At 42.1% G+C, this 16,995-nt stretch overlaps 1 long non-coding RNA gene across 5 annotated transcripts in view; it reads left to right on the plus strand.

Moving 5' to 3' along the window:
- Positions 1–14: 14 nt before the first annotated feature.
- LOC128347846 (uncharacterized) overlaps positions 15–16,995 on the plus strand; it is a 74,370-nt gene continuing 57,389 nt past the window's right edge. For all 5 annotated transcript variants that reach the window (XR_008317770.1, XR_008317769.1, XR_008317771.1 and 2 more), the window contains exon 1: positions 15–222. This is a non-coding gene — a long non-coding RNA (uncharacterized LOC128347846). The remainder of the gene's footprint in view (positions 223–16,995) is intronic.

A 16,995-nucleotide genomic window follows, 5' to 3' on the forward strand; every position in this document is an offset into this window, starting at 1 on the left:
CGCCGTCTCTCCAGCTTGTTCTCCAGGCCGGCAATCAAGCAGCAGACAGAGCTCCTTTTCTCCCGCCTCTCAGCTGATCGGCGGGTGGGCGGGGCTTCCACGGAGGTCTGGTGTAGGCCTCTGTGAAGCCTGAACTCGAGTAGGGCCCAAGCCAGCCAGGAAGGAGGAGGCAGCCAGAGAGGCCTCCACTGTTCTCTGCAGCAGAAGGCCCCCTGCTGCCAGGTAGAGTGTGAACTCCTTTTTGTGGTTACCTTCCCCACCCCCACCCCCACCCGGATATATAGGGATCTGCTTGCCATAGGGCTTTGATATGGGGGGGGGGGGGGACTGAGAAGTCTCTGAATATTTATTTTTAAACAGCTTGGAAAATTTGCTGGCTTAAAAAAAACTATCTAAAAGGTCCTATAAGTGGCTTGTTTCATGGCAGAAAATTACAAAAACTTCTGGAAGAAACAGTATTATATTTATTTTATTCATTCATTTATAAATGCACTTATGTTCAAGTTGTTTTGCAACCCAGAAGGTCTGAGTGAGAACTGTGAAGCATGCCTTCTGCTTTTATTTTATTTTATTTTTCTTGTGTGTGAACTGCTCCCCAATAACTTGCAGGGACTTCAGGGTAAATCTGGCCAACATGTGAATGCAGCACCTCCATTCCAGAGGAGATGTGTCTTAAAGGGCTTTAAAAGCCTCCTGTGAAAAACCTCCTGGAATCAAACTTGACTGAATTTGTTCAGAATTCTGAGAAAACAAACATAGGCTCACCCTGCATGGTTGAAAGTCTCCTTGGCTAATCTGCAGCAAGGGGCCCATTTTAATCATTCATCTTTCTAGTGTGTTCTAGGCATTAAAAGTAAAACAAATGTATAGTACTCAATGTATATCACTATATATTGTGACGTGTGCGTGTGTGTATTCAGTGAAATGTATTTCCAGGCAGCATACTTATTTTGGAATATCAGACTTAAATCCTTGGGGGCCTGGGGTGTGCGGAGGCCCTGGACTTTGAGTGGGGGGGCCCCATTTTAAAATCTTGTCTCTGGGCCCACTCCAACCTTGCTACGCCCCTGCTGAAAGGCATCATCTCATACTGCACAGGCAGGAGTATCCCTCCTATAGTCTACTAAAGGGTTGGGTAGGCGACTAGAGTGCAAGTGGAGGAGAACTCGGTTCGAATCTGACAGGATTCAGCATGTGACCCATTTGAGGACTTATGCGGTGGCAGTACTTGCAGCAAGAAAAGTACTTCTGCACGCATTGTGGCTGCAGGTTCACGCTCAACGGAGCTATCCCGGGTTGTGAGGAGTTTGGTTTCTGCTCCTTCTACTTCCAATCAGTCCCCCGAGTTCTTTGCGAATAAGATCTCCTGTATTCGGGCCAACTTGGGCTCCACTTTTTCTGCAAGGTCTATGGAGGAGGTGTCCCTTTTGCAGTATTAGATTGGATCAGTTTCAATCTGTGACTCCTGAGGATGTGGACAAGCTGCTTGGGCCAGTGCAGCCTACCACCTGTTCTCTGGAACCTTGCCTGACTTGGCTGCTTCTACCTAGCAGGGAGATTGTTGGAGGTGGCCTAGTTAATATCATAAATGCATCACTGAGTGAGGGTAGGGTGCTCCCCTGTCTGAAGGAGGCAATGTTTGGACCACTCTTAAAGAAGCCTTCCCAGGACCCCTTAGCAATGGATAGTTACAGGCCAATCTCCAATCTCCCTTGGTTGGGCAAGGTGATTGAGAGGGTGGTGGCCGACCAGCTCCAGGCAGTTTTGGAGGAAACTGATTATTTAGACCCATTTCAAACTGGCTTTAGAGCTGGCTATGGGGTTGAGACAGCCTTGGTCGGCCTGATGGATGACCTTTACCAGGGACCTTTAGCGGGGACCTTTACCGGGGAGTGTGACTCTACTGGTTCTTCTGGATCTCTCAGCGGCGTTCGATACCATCGACCATGGTATCCTTCTGGATCGCCTGGGGGAGCTGGGGATAGGGGGCACTGCCTTGCAGTGGTTCCGTTCCTATCTCTCGGGTAGATTCTAGATGGTGAAGCTTGGTGACAGTTGCTCCTCAAAATGGGAGCTGTTCTATGGAGTCCCCCAGGGCTCCATTCTTTCACCAATGCTTTTTAACATGTACATGAAACCGCAGGGTGAGGTCACCAGGAGATTTGGTGCTGGGTGTTATCAGTATGCTGAAGACACCCAAATCTACTTCTCCTTTTCATCTTCAGGAAATGGCACTTGTTCTCTAAATGCCTGCCTACAGGCAGTAATGGGCTGGATGAGGGATAACAAATTGAAGCTGAATCCAAGCAAGACGGAGGGGCTCATTGTGGGGGCTCAGAATCTGAGGGGATCTTCCTGTGCTGCATGGGGTTACACTCCCCCAGAAGGAGCAGGTGCACAGCTTGGGAGTACTCCTGGACCCAGGCCTCACCCTGGTATCTCCATAGCCAGGAGCGCTTTCTACCAGCTTCGGCTGATTCGACAGCTGTGCCCATTCCTTGAAGAGGATGACCTCAAAACAGTGGTGCATCAGCTGGTAACCTCCACGCTTGACTACTTCAATGCGCTCTATGTGGGGCTGCCTTTGTACGTAGTCCGTAAACTTCAGTTAGTTCAGAATGCGGCAGCCAGATTGGTCTCTGGGGCAACCCGGAGAGACCATATTTTTCCAGTTTTGAAACAGTTACACTGGCTGCCAATATGTTTCTGGGCAAACTACAAAGTGTTGGTTATTACCTTTAAAGCTCTCAACGGCTTGAGTCCGAGGTATCTTAGAGAGCGCCTTCTTCTACATGATCCCCACCGCACGTTAAGGTCATCTGAGGAGTAACTGGTCTCCAGTTACCACCTGTTCGTTTAGTGGTGACTCAGAGGTGGGCCTTCTCTGTAGCTGCTCCTGGGCTGTGGAATGCACTCCCAGAAGAAATTTGCTATCTTAATTCCTTACTGACCTTCAAGAGAGCCCTTAAAACCCATCTGTTTGGCCTGGCCTTTCAGGATTTTTAATTAGTTTTAATTGTTTTAATAGCATTGAAAACCTGGTTTTCAGGGTTTTAATTGTTCTGATAGTTTGTTTTTAAAGATGTTTTAATTGTTATTTATATTTCTGTTTTAATTGTTATTGGTTTTAATGGTTTCTGTTTTAATTGTAAACCACCCTGAGCCATTTCGGAAGGGCGGTATAATACCTGAATGAATGAATGAATGAATGAATAAAACCAAATGGCTCTCTGGTTGCCAGGAGTCGACACCAACTTGATGGCACAACAAGAAGAAAAATATTCCTAGGGGTCTTTGTATTTTAAAGGAGCCAGGAATTGTTCCCGAGAATGATTTATTTAAACAAAAGTGGTATGCCATTCTTATGGATGTTCTATGGATCTCATGGTATTACTCATAGAAACTTCTATGTCCAAAATTTGACGTATTGATGTGGATATACAGAAATTAAAGGAGGAAGTTAAATTACATCTGGGGGGAAATAAATATCAAGAAAGAGCAGATAAATTGGACAAAGAATTGGCCACAATTCTAATTCACAATTTGCTGATGAATTAAGAGGCATTAAGTTTATAAAATTTCAAATTCTCTTAAGAGGGACTTAAGATTATGAAAATGATTGGGTATACAACTGGCAACATAAGGGCCCAAATAAGAGTAATAGGAAATCTGTTTGCTTTGATTTGTCATCAGATGCTAGCGTGGAAGTTGAGGGAATTGAGTCATACTAGTGGCTCTAGCTCAATTATGGAGGACCATAGGAGTTCTTTTTCATCTACAATGAAGAGTAAACCATTTTTAGGACATTCCGGGGGCAGAGGATATGGGGAAAGGAACAGATCTACTGTATGGATCACAGAGAGATGTACAAAACCAAAATACAGAGAACCAATCGGTAGTCAATCTATCTAATATGACCCTCTCAGAAGTAGAAATGCAAGTTTTCTAAAGGGATTATCATTTGTACCAACTCCAAGACATAAATAATTTCAAACAATTTTTGAAATAAAGCAACTTTTTAGAAAAATCAAATTAGCTGACTTTTTTTTAATAGAGTGGAATACCCCATTCCAGACCAATAGAGTGATTTCAGACCTCGATCCAAATTTAACCCCTCTATTATTATTATTATTATTATTATTATTATTATTATTATTAATTTGATTCGATTACTACTAACCATTTTGTCAAGATATTTCAGGACATGGTGATGAGGGATTTAGAGACTATAGAAAAGGTGAAAATATCAACATGGCATAATTTAACTTGACAAGAAAAACAGGCTTTGTGTGAATTGAAACAGAAAGAAGGTGTTATATATAAACCAGCAGACAAAGGAGAAGCGCTGGGCATTATGGACCATAAAGACTATATTTTGGAGGCTTCCACTCAACTTGGAAATATATTGCATTACAAAGTATGCAATGAAAACCCAACCATGAAAATAAAGGGTATCATGAATAATAGAGGAAGCCCTGCTGGAAGGTAATGCCTCCACGCCGACACAGGATTTTCTGATCCCGTCTGAAGAAAGGGTACCTCAGTACTATATTCTTCAAAAGATTCACAGGGATATACAACCAGTTCTAGGACATCCAATTATTTCATGTAGAACCTATTTCTACATACATAGATTTGTTCCTTAAACCCATTGTACCCAAAATAGATTCTTATTTGAAGGATACTATGCATTTTCTCAATTTTTAGAGGGAATTAGATTGAACAGGATGGATATTTTGTTAGCAACTATGGATGTGACATCATTTTATACTAATATTCCTCAGGAAGAGGCTATGTTGGTAATTGAGGGAGCATTGAATCAGCGGGAAGCACTGTATAACCCACCTAATGGTTTTTTTATGTGACCTAGCGGAAATAGTATTGAAGATTTTTTTTTTTTCATTTCATGGAAACTTACTATTGGCAAATGTCGAGTATGGCGATGGGGTGCAGGTTTACTCCAGAATTAACAAACCTTTTTATGGATCGCTTTGAATGGATGCATGTGATGAATAAAAATAATCCCTTTAGGGAACATATATTAATCTATAAGTGATACTTGGATGACATTGTTATAATTTGGAAAGGCACGGCCAATGAATTGGAGCTATTTGGAGTTTTTATTAACTCTGTACATAAGTCTTTTAAATTTGAGATAACTTCTGATAAAGTTATATTCACTTTCTGGATGTAAAAATTGAGATATCTAAAGACAGACTGAGTATAGATGTTTACAGGAATCCTATGGATGCCAATTCTTTTTGGAAATAGGACAGTCATCACCCAGCCCATTATGACTAGGGTCATCATGGAAGATTTGAGAAGAAGCCTTCCATGTTCACAGATGATCAGACTTCGCCATAATTGTAACACTATGTCAACTTTTGTCAATCAGGCATACATATTGATGGGACAATTGAGAGATAGAGGATATCCGTAGAAAATATTAAAACAGGCATTTCACTAGGCTAAGAATGTAGATAGAGGGACCCTTTAAATACCTAAAGTGAAAAATGAAAACAAGAACAGAATGGTTGTATCTTTAACGTTTGATACACATTCTCACCTGGTGAAGAACAGTATAGAGAAACATTGGTACCTCCTGGGAAATGTCCCAGGATGTAAAGATACTCCTATGTTCACTTATAAATTTACCCACAATTTTAAGGATATGTTGGTGCACAGTATAGTAAGAAAGAACAGTACTCTGGAGATGACCACTATAGATGGATCTAGACCTAAGGAACAACACCCATGTGGTAGGTGCAATGTTTGTTCAAATTGCATGAAATTAGAGGAATTTCAGGATCCGCATAATGAGAGACTCTATAAGATCTATGACTTCTTTACTTCCAGCAATAAGGAGGTTATCTACCTCATTCAATGTCCATGCAAATTTCTGGTATGTTGGATGACATACTAGGATGATCAAGATGTATATAGGAGAATATAAAAGCTTTATTAGAAGAGGAAAACTCAGGCACCCCAAGTTGACCACTTTAACAAATATGGACATACTGGGGGGAAATTGAAATCCTGGTGCATAGAGAAGATAGGGGCCCCTGAGAATAACCTGTCTAAAAAATTACAAAGAAGAGAAGTGTATTGGATACACTGACTCAAAACGGTTATCCCCCATGGTCTCAATAAAGAGATTGATTGGATGGCAGCTATATAGCAGGTTTTACATGCATTAATTATATTCATTTTGGTTTCCTTGCCATTGTAATTTTAGAAACTTTGTCTATTTAGAGCCAGCGTGGTGTAGTGGTTAGAGTGCTGCACTAGGACCGGGGAGACCCGAGTTAAAATCCCCGTTCAGCCATGATACTAGCTGGGTGACTCTGAGCCAGTCACTTCTCTCTCAGCCTAACCTACTTCACAGGGTTGTTGTGAGGAGAAACCTAAGTATGTAGTACGCCGCTCTGGGCTCCTTGGAGGAAGAACAGGATATAAAATGTAAATAACAATAATATTTTTTTTAGTAACATGGTTGTTAATGTGTATTGCATGGCTGTTGATGTGTATTGCATATGTGGTAGGGTTGTCCGTTTTGTTTTTGGTTTTGGTCCAAATCCGAAACACCCCCATTTTGTTCTTTGTTTGAAATCAGCCAATCTAAAACACCCCAATTTTGTTCTTTGTTCAAAATTGCAAAATCTGAATCTGAAATGTTTTGGATTTTTTAAAATGGCCGTGGGGTAAAACTTGTGGGTTAGGATGGTAGTGCCCAATGGGTGGAAGCTACCATTCAAATTTCCGAAGAATTGGGCAAAGAGCTGATTTTTGGTGAATTTTTGAAGTTTAAGATGTTTCCCATAGGGAATAATGGAGGTTTCAGCAAAAGTATAGCTTCACGTCGGGGGGAAAGGAGACGGCCAAGAGCAGAGTAGGGTGGGTGGTAGTGCTCAGTGGGGCAAGGAAGCTGCCAGAATTATTTCAAAGGAATTGGGCAGAGGGCTGATTTTTAAAGATTTAATGGAGGTTACACATCTTTAAAGTTCTTCCTCATAGGGAATGATGGAGGTTTCAGCAGCCACATAACTGCATTTGGGAGGGCACCGGGGTAGCCCAGAGCGAGTGGTGATGTAGAGCACATAGGGTGCCAACCACCCCTATGGATTGCTAACCCATAGAGTGCTGGGTTCTGTTGTTTCTGAGGTGTTCTGAGTGTAGATTCTCTGGTAGCACATGAGATTTTCAATGACAAACCATGAATCCACTCTTGGCTGCCCCAGTGCCCCCCAGGTGGAGTTATGGGTCTGCTCCTGGCCACCCTAGTGCCCCTGGCCACGCCAGTGCCCCCCCCCCCAGGTGCAGTTATGGGTATGCTGAAACCTCCATTATTCCCTATGGGGAAAACCTTAAAGACGTGTAAACTTCAAAAGTTCCTAAGAAATCAGCCCTTTGCCCTATTCCTTTGAAATCTGGGTTGTGGCAGGCACCCCTTGGGGCACTGCCACCCAACCCACTGTTTTGCCCATCAGGCCCCTTTTCTGCCCTGAATCTGCCCCAAAGACATGTAAATTTCAGACATTCTTTAAAAATCAGCCCTTTCCCCAATTCCTTTGGAATCTGGGTGACAGCAGGCACCCATTGGGGCACTACCACCTGATCCACTCTTCTGCCCCCAAAGTCCCCTTTCTGCCCTGAATCCACCCCCAAAAAATCAACATTACACATCAACAACAGCAGAGCTTTGCAAAACAAAAAACAAAAAACCAGGCAGATTTCCAAAGGTCGTGCACATCCACCCTCTCCCTCGGAAATGCAATTGATCTACACACAACTGTGTGAAACAACAATAATGAAATGCACACTGCCCCATGCAGTGTGCACACTACCCCACTGGCCAATGAGGGTAAATTTTACCCTTAAATTTCCTTAAAAGCAATAAGGAGGCAATTGCCAGCAGATCAGCCCATGCTTTCACTTGACAATCTGCAGGCTGGAAGGGCCAGAAATTCAAACAGATGTCAAAACTGAAAATGGAGACCGAAGGAGAAAGACTTTTCGCGATTGAAAAATGGAGTTCCAAAACAGCCGAAACAAAACGTTTTGTATCTGAAATGAAACGCACACCCCTAATATGTGGTGATGATGGGTAGTTTTTTTAAAAATAGTATTCAATCCTTTTTATATTTTGTTTTTAGCATGTGTATTGTTGTCAATATTGTAATTTGTATTTATTTGTAGATGTATATTGGTTTCTTATGCTGTCGTCCACACTTTTGTACTTTTATAGACTTTCCTCCTTTTAGTGAATGTTATAATATGGTCCCTTTTTTTAAAAAAAACTTGCCTTTTGAGCAATGGTAATGATTTTATTTACAAGCAACAGCTGAAAGGCTTTGGTGGGTATATTTAAAAGAGAATAGATGTGACTCACGCTATGGCCCTTGTAATAGAAGGTTACATTTTAAGTTGATGGAAGATTCATTTTTTAACTTTTCTATTATAAAATATTTTCTAAAGAGAAAAGAAGGGGGCCTTATATACAGAAGGAACAGTGTACCAATGTGTGAGTCAAGATAATCAGTAAGCTTGTTTTATTCTTTCTGCTTGGTGAGGAGGATAGAGATTGTGTGGGGATCATAGCCACTCTCATTTAATTTAGTTTTCGTGAAGGTATGGGTCACTGAGGAAGACATATGTTGAAATGTGTCTGATCCATTGGAAATGACCCACTGAAAAGGATTCTTACTCTTTGAAAATACTCCTTTATTATTTGGTGGAAAAGCTTTGGTCTTCATAAGGACTTTGGCTCACTGTGAGCCTACTTTGACTATTCAGGGACATTTTAATATATTCCTTTATGTATTGTTGTCTGCATAGGGATGTTTTTATGGTATGATTTTAAATGTGTGTACTTCTATGTAGAACTCTTAAATTATAGGATTAACATATCCAGTTTCAGGCACATTCTGAATTTTTGGCAACCTATTATTACATTAGTTCCTTGTTCTGGCCTTTTTTTTTTTGGCATCTACATTCTTTTTGGATCAGTAATACACCCTATTTTGTGTTGTGCCTTCCTAATTCAACCTGAACAGGATTTAAAATAAAATTGTATGCTGCCCAAAACTTATATTCCTTAGACGAAACACAGGTTGTGACTGAAACTCTGTCTAGTCAGCCTTTGATAGATACTTCTCAAATTTTGTGCAACATGGGGATATGGACAAAATTCTTGGAGAGATAAGAGATACACATGGACTCTTGACCCATGTCCTCCTTGGTTTATTAAATCTGCCAGGACAGGGCTGGGAGTCTGGGTCTATAAATTATTCACTGAGAGAAGGTGAGATTCCTAAAGGAAGTCATGGTTGAGCTCCTTCTCAAAAAGCCACTGCTTGACCCATCTCTTCTAAGCAACTACTGTCCTGCCTCTAATATAACATTCTTGGACAAAGGGTTTGAACATGTGGTGATGACCTAGCTCTGAGTGTTCAAGGAATTAACTGTTTTGATCCATTCTAATCTGGATTCCAGCTCAGTTCTGGGACAGAAGACCTGGTTGACCTAGTGCAGGGTGCCCCAACAGGTACCCTCTAGGGGTACTTGATGGGCTCCCCTGTCTCCCCATGCTGCAGCCACACTATTAGGCTGTTCTCATGCGTAGGCAAAACTGGGCTAATGAAGCTAATGAAGCCAAGACTGGTCTTGTCTGCGTGTGAGAACTGATAGGATCATTTCCAATCCCGGCCACCCTCTTAAATGGGGTTAAGGGAACTAGCACTCCCTTAGCCCCATTTTTAAAAATCGTCTGCCAGTCCCAGCTGCTTGTAGCTGGGGCTGGGAGACTGTGAGGCTCCCGACTGGCATTAGGGGAATCCCCATAATGCACCACACACTTGTGCAGTGCACCTCGCCCCCCCCCAAAAAACCTCACACTGCTAGAAATGGCACTTCACGTCTGGGTGCACAATCTTCGTGCCTAGACCAAAGGCAATCATCTGTGAGGAGAAGGTAAGCTTTTTGAGGCTTACTCCCCACTCTCCCTCGAGCTCTTTCTCTCCAATCTTGTGAAAGGGTTCTATTTGTTCTCAATCTGAGAATCACTAGCTTGAAACAAATGTGTCCTCAACTATGTGTCTGCTATGCAGGGTAAGGGAAGAGAGTGAAGACCCTCCTCCTGTGCTCCTGATTGGTTGGCTACATGCTGAAGCTCAACATATCCTTCCCCTCAGCTTGACAGGCTTCATAAAATTAGCACTGAGTACTTGTTCCCATTAAAATTAATAGGACAAGTAAACTTTCCCCATTAATTTCAGTGGGAGTACTCAAGAGTAGTTTAGTCTGGATCTAAGCCAGCAACTTGAGTAGCTTGTCTCATAACTGCAAAATTTAAGTTTGTATGTCTGTGTGTATGTCACCTGCTAAAAATATCTATGGGATACCTGGGCTGAAGGTTTTATCCACTGGCTTTTTAGCATCTGCATGGAACCACTGAGTGAGGTCACAGGGTGAGGTCATTTGGCCATGGGCATCATCAATATGATGATGACACCCAGATCTACCTCTAGCATCTATCACCTGATCTTGGCAGAGGCGTATCTAGGGAAAATAGCGCCTAGGGCAAGCACTGAAATTGCGTCCCCTGTCTGAACATCTGACACCCATCTTTCAGATAACTTTACCATAATATCAGCTGAAAAATACCAATCAAGTTCATTAATCTTTTAATATTTCAAAAACTATTTAGCAGTGGATGTAGCCAGACCAAAAAAAATGCAAAAAACTACAAATTTCAGTATGCTGGGGCTCATGAAATACCCAAATATTATGTGGAGCTGTACTTGGAAAAACTAAATAGAAGTGCCTGTCTAATTCTCTGCTATGCATTGTAGCATCACGATTACATAAGTTTTAAAAATAAATGGAGAATTTGACTTTTCCCAGATACTCTGAAAATAATTAAAGGATATGCAGAGTAAACTGTGTCACTGCTTGGAATATATTCTAGTATTTCAGAAAGACAGTTAAAATGAGAGAAAGAGTAAGAAACTCCCTGTGGGCCTTAATACTAAGGATTTCACACTGATTCAAAGACAAACTCACCCCAGGATTAACTGAAACTGATTATTCCCAGGATTAACTGAAACTGATTATTTAAATTTAATTTTAAAGGATTGTAAAGAGGAGAACTTACTCAATGTTGCTAAATTCTGTTATATTTGTGGTGTTATTCGGAATGAAGTTGTTAATTCTAAATGATTTTATCTTTGTAATTTTGGCCATTGGCTGTATTAATAAAGACTGACTGACTGACAAACTCACTATTAATAGCCATATTATTAAGACATCACATTTAACTCACTTATCACAAGAAGCAAAGTAAGAGCAAATGAACACAATCCTAGCTTATAAAGTTCAGCTCAGTATTCACAAGCCCTGATTCTCTGTACATAGTGCCAATCTGAATATGTGTACAGTGACATATTATTATTATTATTTAAATTACCTTTAGCCCCTTCAGGGGACTTCCTAGAGACCGTGGAGGGGTCTGCAAAGGTTCCCCCTCCCTCTGCTGGCCTCTAGGGCCTCGCAGGGACCATTTGAGCATGTGCAGTGGTCATTTTTTTAAAAAAAAAAATTTTAAGCTGCTAAAAACAAAATGGCCACCATGCTTGCTCAAATGGCCCCTGCGAGGCCTGGCATGGCCTAGGGCCTCACAGAGGCCATTTGAGCATGCCCAGTGGCCATTTTGTTTTTGGTGGCCATTTTTTTTTAAAAAAATTATTTTAAGAAATGGCGCCCCCCTTCAAGTGGCACCCGGGGCACATGCCCTGCCTGCCCTACCCTAGATATGCCCCTGGATCTTGGAGGAGGAATGAAATTCTAAACTAGTGTCTGGGAGCAGTTATGGAGTGGATGAGGGAGAAGAAACTGAAGCTTAATCTAGACAAGATGGAAGTGCTGTTGGTTGAGGAATCTTATGACCAGTGAGGAAGAGTACAGCCTGTTCTGGATGGCATTGCACATGTCAATTCCCAGCTTGGGGATACTCCTGGTACCCCCAAGCTGGGAGTGTTCTTGTATCGATAAGGAGATCAGGCAGCAGGTCTGTCATAAAGCATTGTTGAAACAAGCAAGATTTGGAGCCAGAGTAACAGCTTCTATAGGTTTGGCAAAGCCATGGCCATTCCTGCCTGACTCAGGAAAGCATTACTCTTGAGGCATCTTTCTGCAGCTCCTCCTTCTGAAGAGGCATATTAAGAGTATGCAGTGTAGCAGTTAGACATGCTTTCCTCTGCCTGTTTTTAATTTCCTTCATAGGCAGTCATCACTGTAGCTACTGGGGGCTTAGAGGGGAATCCAAGGGATTTAGAGGGGCCATGTTGTTTGGGGGGGACACCAGAAGTGGCTGTTCCTGGGGTGTCACTGCAGGAGGCTCATCCTCAAAGGTTGGTATGGTTTCGGCAAAGATAGATGGTTCTGGTTCATCTGGAGCTTCTGCTGATAGGGGAGGGCTGGTGGAGGTGCTGAGTCCTCAGGGCCAGAATGATTGAGTGGGGCGTGGTTTCCCCAGCTGTATAGGGAGCAGGGATTCTGCAGAAGCTCCCTGTTCTGTGGGTTGTGGGCAGAGTTCAAGGGATTCCCCATCTGGGGTGTCTTCTTCCACTGGCATGCTTGCCCCTTCTTCCTCTAAGTCACTAGTCTTGCACCCTGAATCCAGACTGATCTTAACAATGGCATGGGACCAGGATATCTTAGGAACCGCATCCTCCTGTACGAACCTACCATGATCTTCACTCTTCCATAGAAGTGCCCCTCCTGAGATGTACTGGGTGTCCACAAGGGATAGGGTCTTCTCAGCTGGCATGCCAATGCTATGGAATGCCATCCCTAGAGAGAGATGCCTGCTGCCCTTCATTATGCACCTTCAGAAGTGCAGTAAAGAGTATATTGTTTAGGCCTCCCTAGAAGAGATGTGTGTGCATGAGCACACACTGTCAGTTTATCTTAGTAGATTAATATATCCTAATTGTATATTAGTATATTGATACTTGTAATCCACTTGACTGCATTCTGTACACAAGTATGGTGTATGCGTACTTCATTGATAAAAGAAATAAGCTGCTCAGTGTCTTCTCCATTTCTATTCAGACAGAGAGCTCTCTAATTTATTTATTTTTAATCCCAGAAGCAGCCCTCTTACTGTTACTGCCTGTGACAGTCAAAGCGTGCAAGCCCAAGCTTAATCCTTACAAGTCTACTGAATAAGTGCACCTACCCATTATCATTTCTTTTGTATAAAGAGTATAATATAACCCAGAAAGCTTCCACTCAATGAAATGCCTCAAAATAGAAATAATTTCCAAGCAGCCTTTTCAAAACATAGTAAGCCATCATAAACTTGTATTTATTGCCATCTTCTGGAAGAAGAGAGAGAAACCACCACTCTAACTAAAAGACATTTTTTTAAAAAATTTATGAATACTTTCAATATCCACATATCTGTCAACACTTGAAAATTCAGTGGTAGGCAGGTAAGTAGAATTACTACTTTATGAAGTAATTCTGCTGCTTTCAATAATTCAGAATTATTTTGTGATTCACTAAGATCAGAGTCCTAAAGATATGATAAAAGCAAACAACTAAACCTACTTCTGGAAAGTGGAATAAAGGAGAGCTTTGGTGGGGCTCGTATTCTGTTTAGACCCGCCCCCCCAAGTCCTGCTATGCTGCCTCATCGTGGTGGGGAGGGTTTCCTGGGAGGGATGAGTGAAGTATGCCAGGAGGTATACTCCCAGTAGGGTCACCCAAGGCATGAAGGACATCCCAGCTGCCCAGCTAAAGAAAGCAGGCACCTATATTGGGCAGCAGCAATACAGGAAGGTGCTGGAGGCGAACGATCACTTCAGTGATGATGACAAAGACAGCATTTCATACTGTGCATGAGAAGTCAATGGTAAACCACTCCTGTAATTTACCAAGAAAACCACATGGATAGACAAAATAGAATGATTGTCGGTGTAGTGCCGGATGATGGGCCCCTCAGGTTGGACGGTACTCAACAAGCTACTAAGGAATAGCTGAGGGTCTCTCAGAGTACACATGGTGTTTATGATGTGGTTAGATTAAACCCTTTTGGATGTCTAGCAACCTATGCAGAAGAAGAGGAAGTTGAGCATAAAACTCATCAAGTTCTGTCTGAAATTGACAGAACATGAGAGCAAGATATGCTGATGGTGATTGGAGAATGGAATGCCAAAGCTGGAAATGGTCAGGAGGACTGTATGGCCTAGGAAACATAAATGAAGCAGGAGAATGACTTCTTAGTTTCTGCCAAGCCAATGATTTCTTCATTGATTAAAACCATTTAAAACCAATTAAAATAATTCTAAAAACCAGCAACACTTTATAAGCCTTGGAAGGCCATCTTTGTTGCCTTCCGCTGAACCTGTTCCAATTTGTCTGCATCTCAAAGTGTGGTAGCTGGAACTGGATATAGTATTCCAAACAAGGTCTGCTAGTGCAGAATAAACTGAACTCATGTTTAGCTCGTGATTTACTGCAGTCTCAAAATAATTTCATATATACTACTGCCAATATGCATATACTACTGCAAAAATGCAGAATTTTACTTATGTCTTTGTTGAATTTCATGTCACTAGTTCCAGCCTGGTTTTTCTTTCTATCAAAGCCATTTTACTCCTGAGGTATTTAGCTATCCCTCACAGTTTTGTGTCGCCTGCAAATCATCCTTTATATAATTCATAAATATGTTGGAGTAACAGACCCAGGAGAGAACCCTGTGGCACCCCACTCAAAATCTCCCTCTGGTTTGAGAACCCATTGATGAGTCATTTATTTCATCAAACACAACAGTTTTCGTAGCTCATAGATAAATTAATATCTTTTCAGCTTTACTATAGTGGTCTTGATGCTGCACTGCATTTAATGGCAAACTTTGGGACATTGCCTTAAAAGAGTAATTTCCCTGTGCAAATACAACCTGCTCTCCACTCACATCCGAGAGACAGACCTTATTCTTTTCAGCCAGCTACTTATCTCAAAAACTCGCACATAGCAAAATACCATAAAGTTTTCACATAAGCAAGACTAGATGTTCTGCCTTCCCAAGTGATGGCAGGAAACTATACTGCCATCCCAATGTCCTTAAGGCCTTGTCTATGCAACTGTCTTGAAATGGAATCTGTGTGGCAAGTTCTCTTGTTCTACAATAGTTATGATGTCAGAAAACAAGTAATACTGGCCATGTTTCCTGACAGATCTACAGGATATTTTATACCTATTAGCTAATAAACTGCCAGTGGCCAAGTTTCTGATGGTGGCTGTTAAAATCAGAGGGCAGCTGTTAATATAACCTGTAAAGAATGAACTTTTGGGGCTGTCTAGGGTTACAAAGGAACATAGGAAACTGCCATATACCAAGTCAGACCTTTGGTCTAGCTAGCTCAGTATTGTCTACACAGACTGGCAGTGGCTTCTCCAAGGCTGCAGGCAAGAATCTCTCCCAGTACTATCTTAGAGATGCCGGGGGGGAACTTGGAACCTAGATACTCTTCCCAGAGTGGCTCCATCCCCTGAGGGGAATATCTTACAGTGCTCACACTTCTAGTCTCTCTTTCATAAGCAACCAGGGTGGGCCCTGCTTAGCTAAGGAGACAAATCATACTTGCTACCATAAGATTGTCATTATTCATTTTTTGCTGTTAGCACCGCTCTCTAAAGTTTTGCGTTTCCCAGTTGCGGGCGAGTAACATCAGGAGAGAGGGCATGCCCTCAACTCCTGCCTGTGGCTTCCAACGGCATCTGGTGGGCCACTGTGTGAAACAGGATGCTGGACTAGATGGGCCTTGGTCTGATCCAGCAGGGCTGTTCTTGTGTTCTTATGATATTTCTTCCTGTTCTGTGTTAAATCTGTTTTATTGACTGTAATAAACTATTACCCCTACATCAGTGAAGACTCCTGGAGTACAGTTGCCACCTCCTCTGCCAGCTGCACTAGCACACACCAGCCACACCGCTTCTGGCTACATCAGCACATCAATGCAAGGGGGTGATGCTGTACCAAGCACTGATGCGCAGCCAAGCCAGCCAGCCAGCGCTTTCTTTGTTAGCCTGGTGGAATACTTCTTGCCTCGCACTTACTCATGAGGGAGAGGAAAGAAGCACCCAGCAAAGAAAGCACTGGCTTTCTGGATGGGCCCCATGAGGGAATGGCACCACCTGGCAATGGGGAGGGGGCTTGCACAGCATCCCCCAACAGCAGCTGTTGTAGTAGCACTGGAGGGTGCTGGAGGCCCTGCACCATCGCAACCCAGGGACACTTGCCCCCCACCCCCCCAACCCCCAGTTATGCCACTGGGTTCACCTTGTAGTAAGATCCACAGCATGCAGGTCACAAACTGGCCCTTACACACAGGCAACAATTGCACCCATATTAAACTTTTTGTTTGGCTTTTTTGTCTCCAAAAGGAGAAAGGATGGTCACAATTCTTTTTATTAAAATTATTCCAACTCTGGCCACTTTTAAGAAGACAAGGACTTATTTGTTCACCCAAGCTTTTAATTAGATTTATAGTTTTAATACTTCTAATGCTGGGTTTTAAATGATTACAATTAAAATCATATAAATATTAAAATCATTAACATTACAAACTGACCAGAGCTGCAAGTTTGGGGCAGTATAGAAATATGATAAATAAATAATAATAAATAACAACAGCATAAAAATGTTGATTCTGTCATTTGAAAGCCATTTCACAAGACACTTTGTACTAAAAGTACAAGTGGGATTGTTGCATCCCAGTGCTGTTAGGAGGTTATATTTCAATGTTCCTGAAGATTCTAATTAGACTTTATACTTGCTGCCACAATAAAATTCTCTTCAAACCTCTGTATTTAACACACTGAAATTGGCTTGCATAGCTTAGCGTAAGTATAGAAAAAGTGGCTTACAGAAATTCACCCAGTCTGTTGTTCAAAACAAGTAATTAGAATAAAGTTTTTATAAAACAGATG

This window comes from Hemicordylus capensis, chromosome 2 (assembly GCF_027244095.1).
Source record: "Hemicordylus capensis ecotype Gifberg chromosome 2, rHemCap1.1.pri, whole genome shotgun sequence".
NCBI lineage: Eukaryota > Metazoa > Chordata > Lepidosauria > Squamata > Cordylidae > Hemicordylus > Hemicordylus capensis.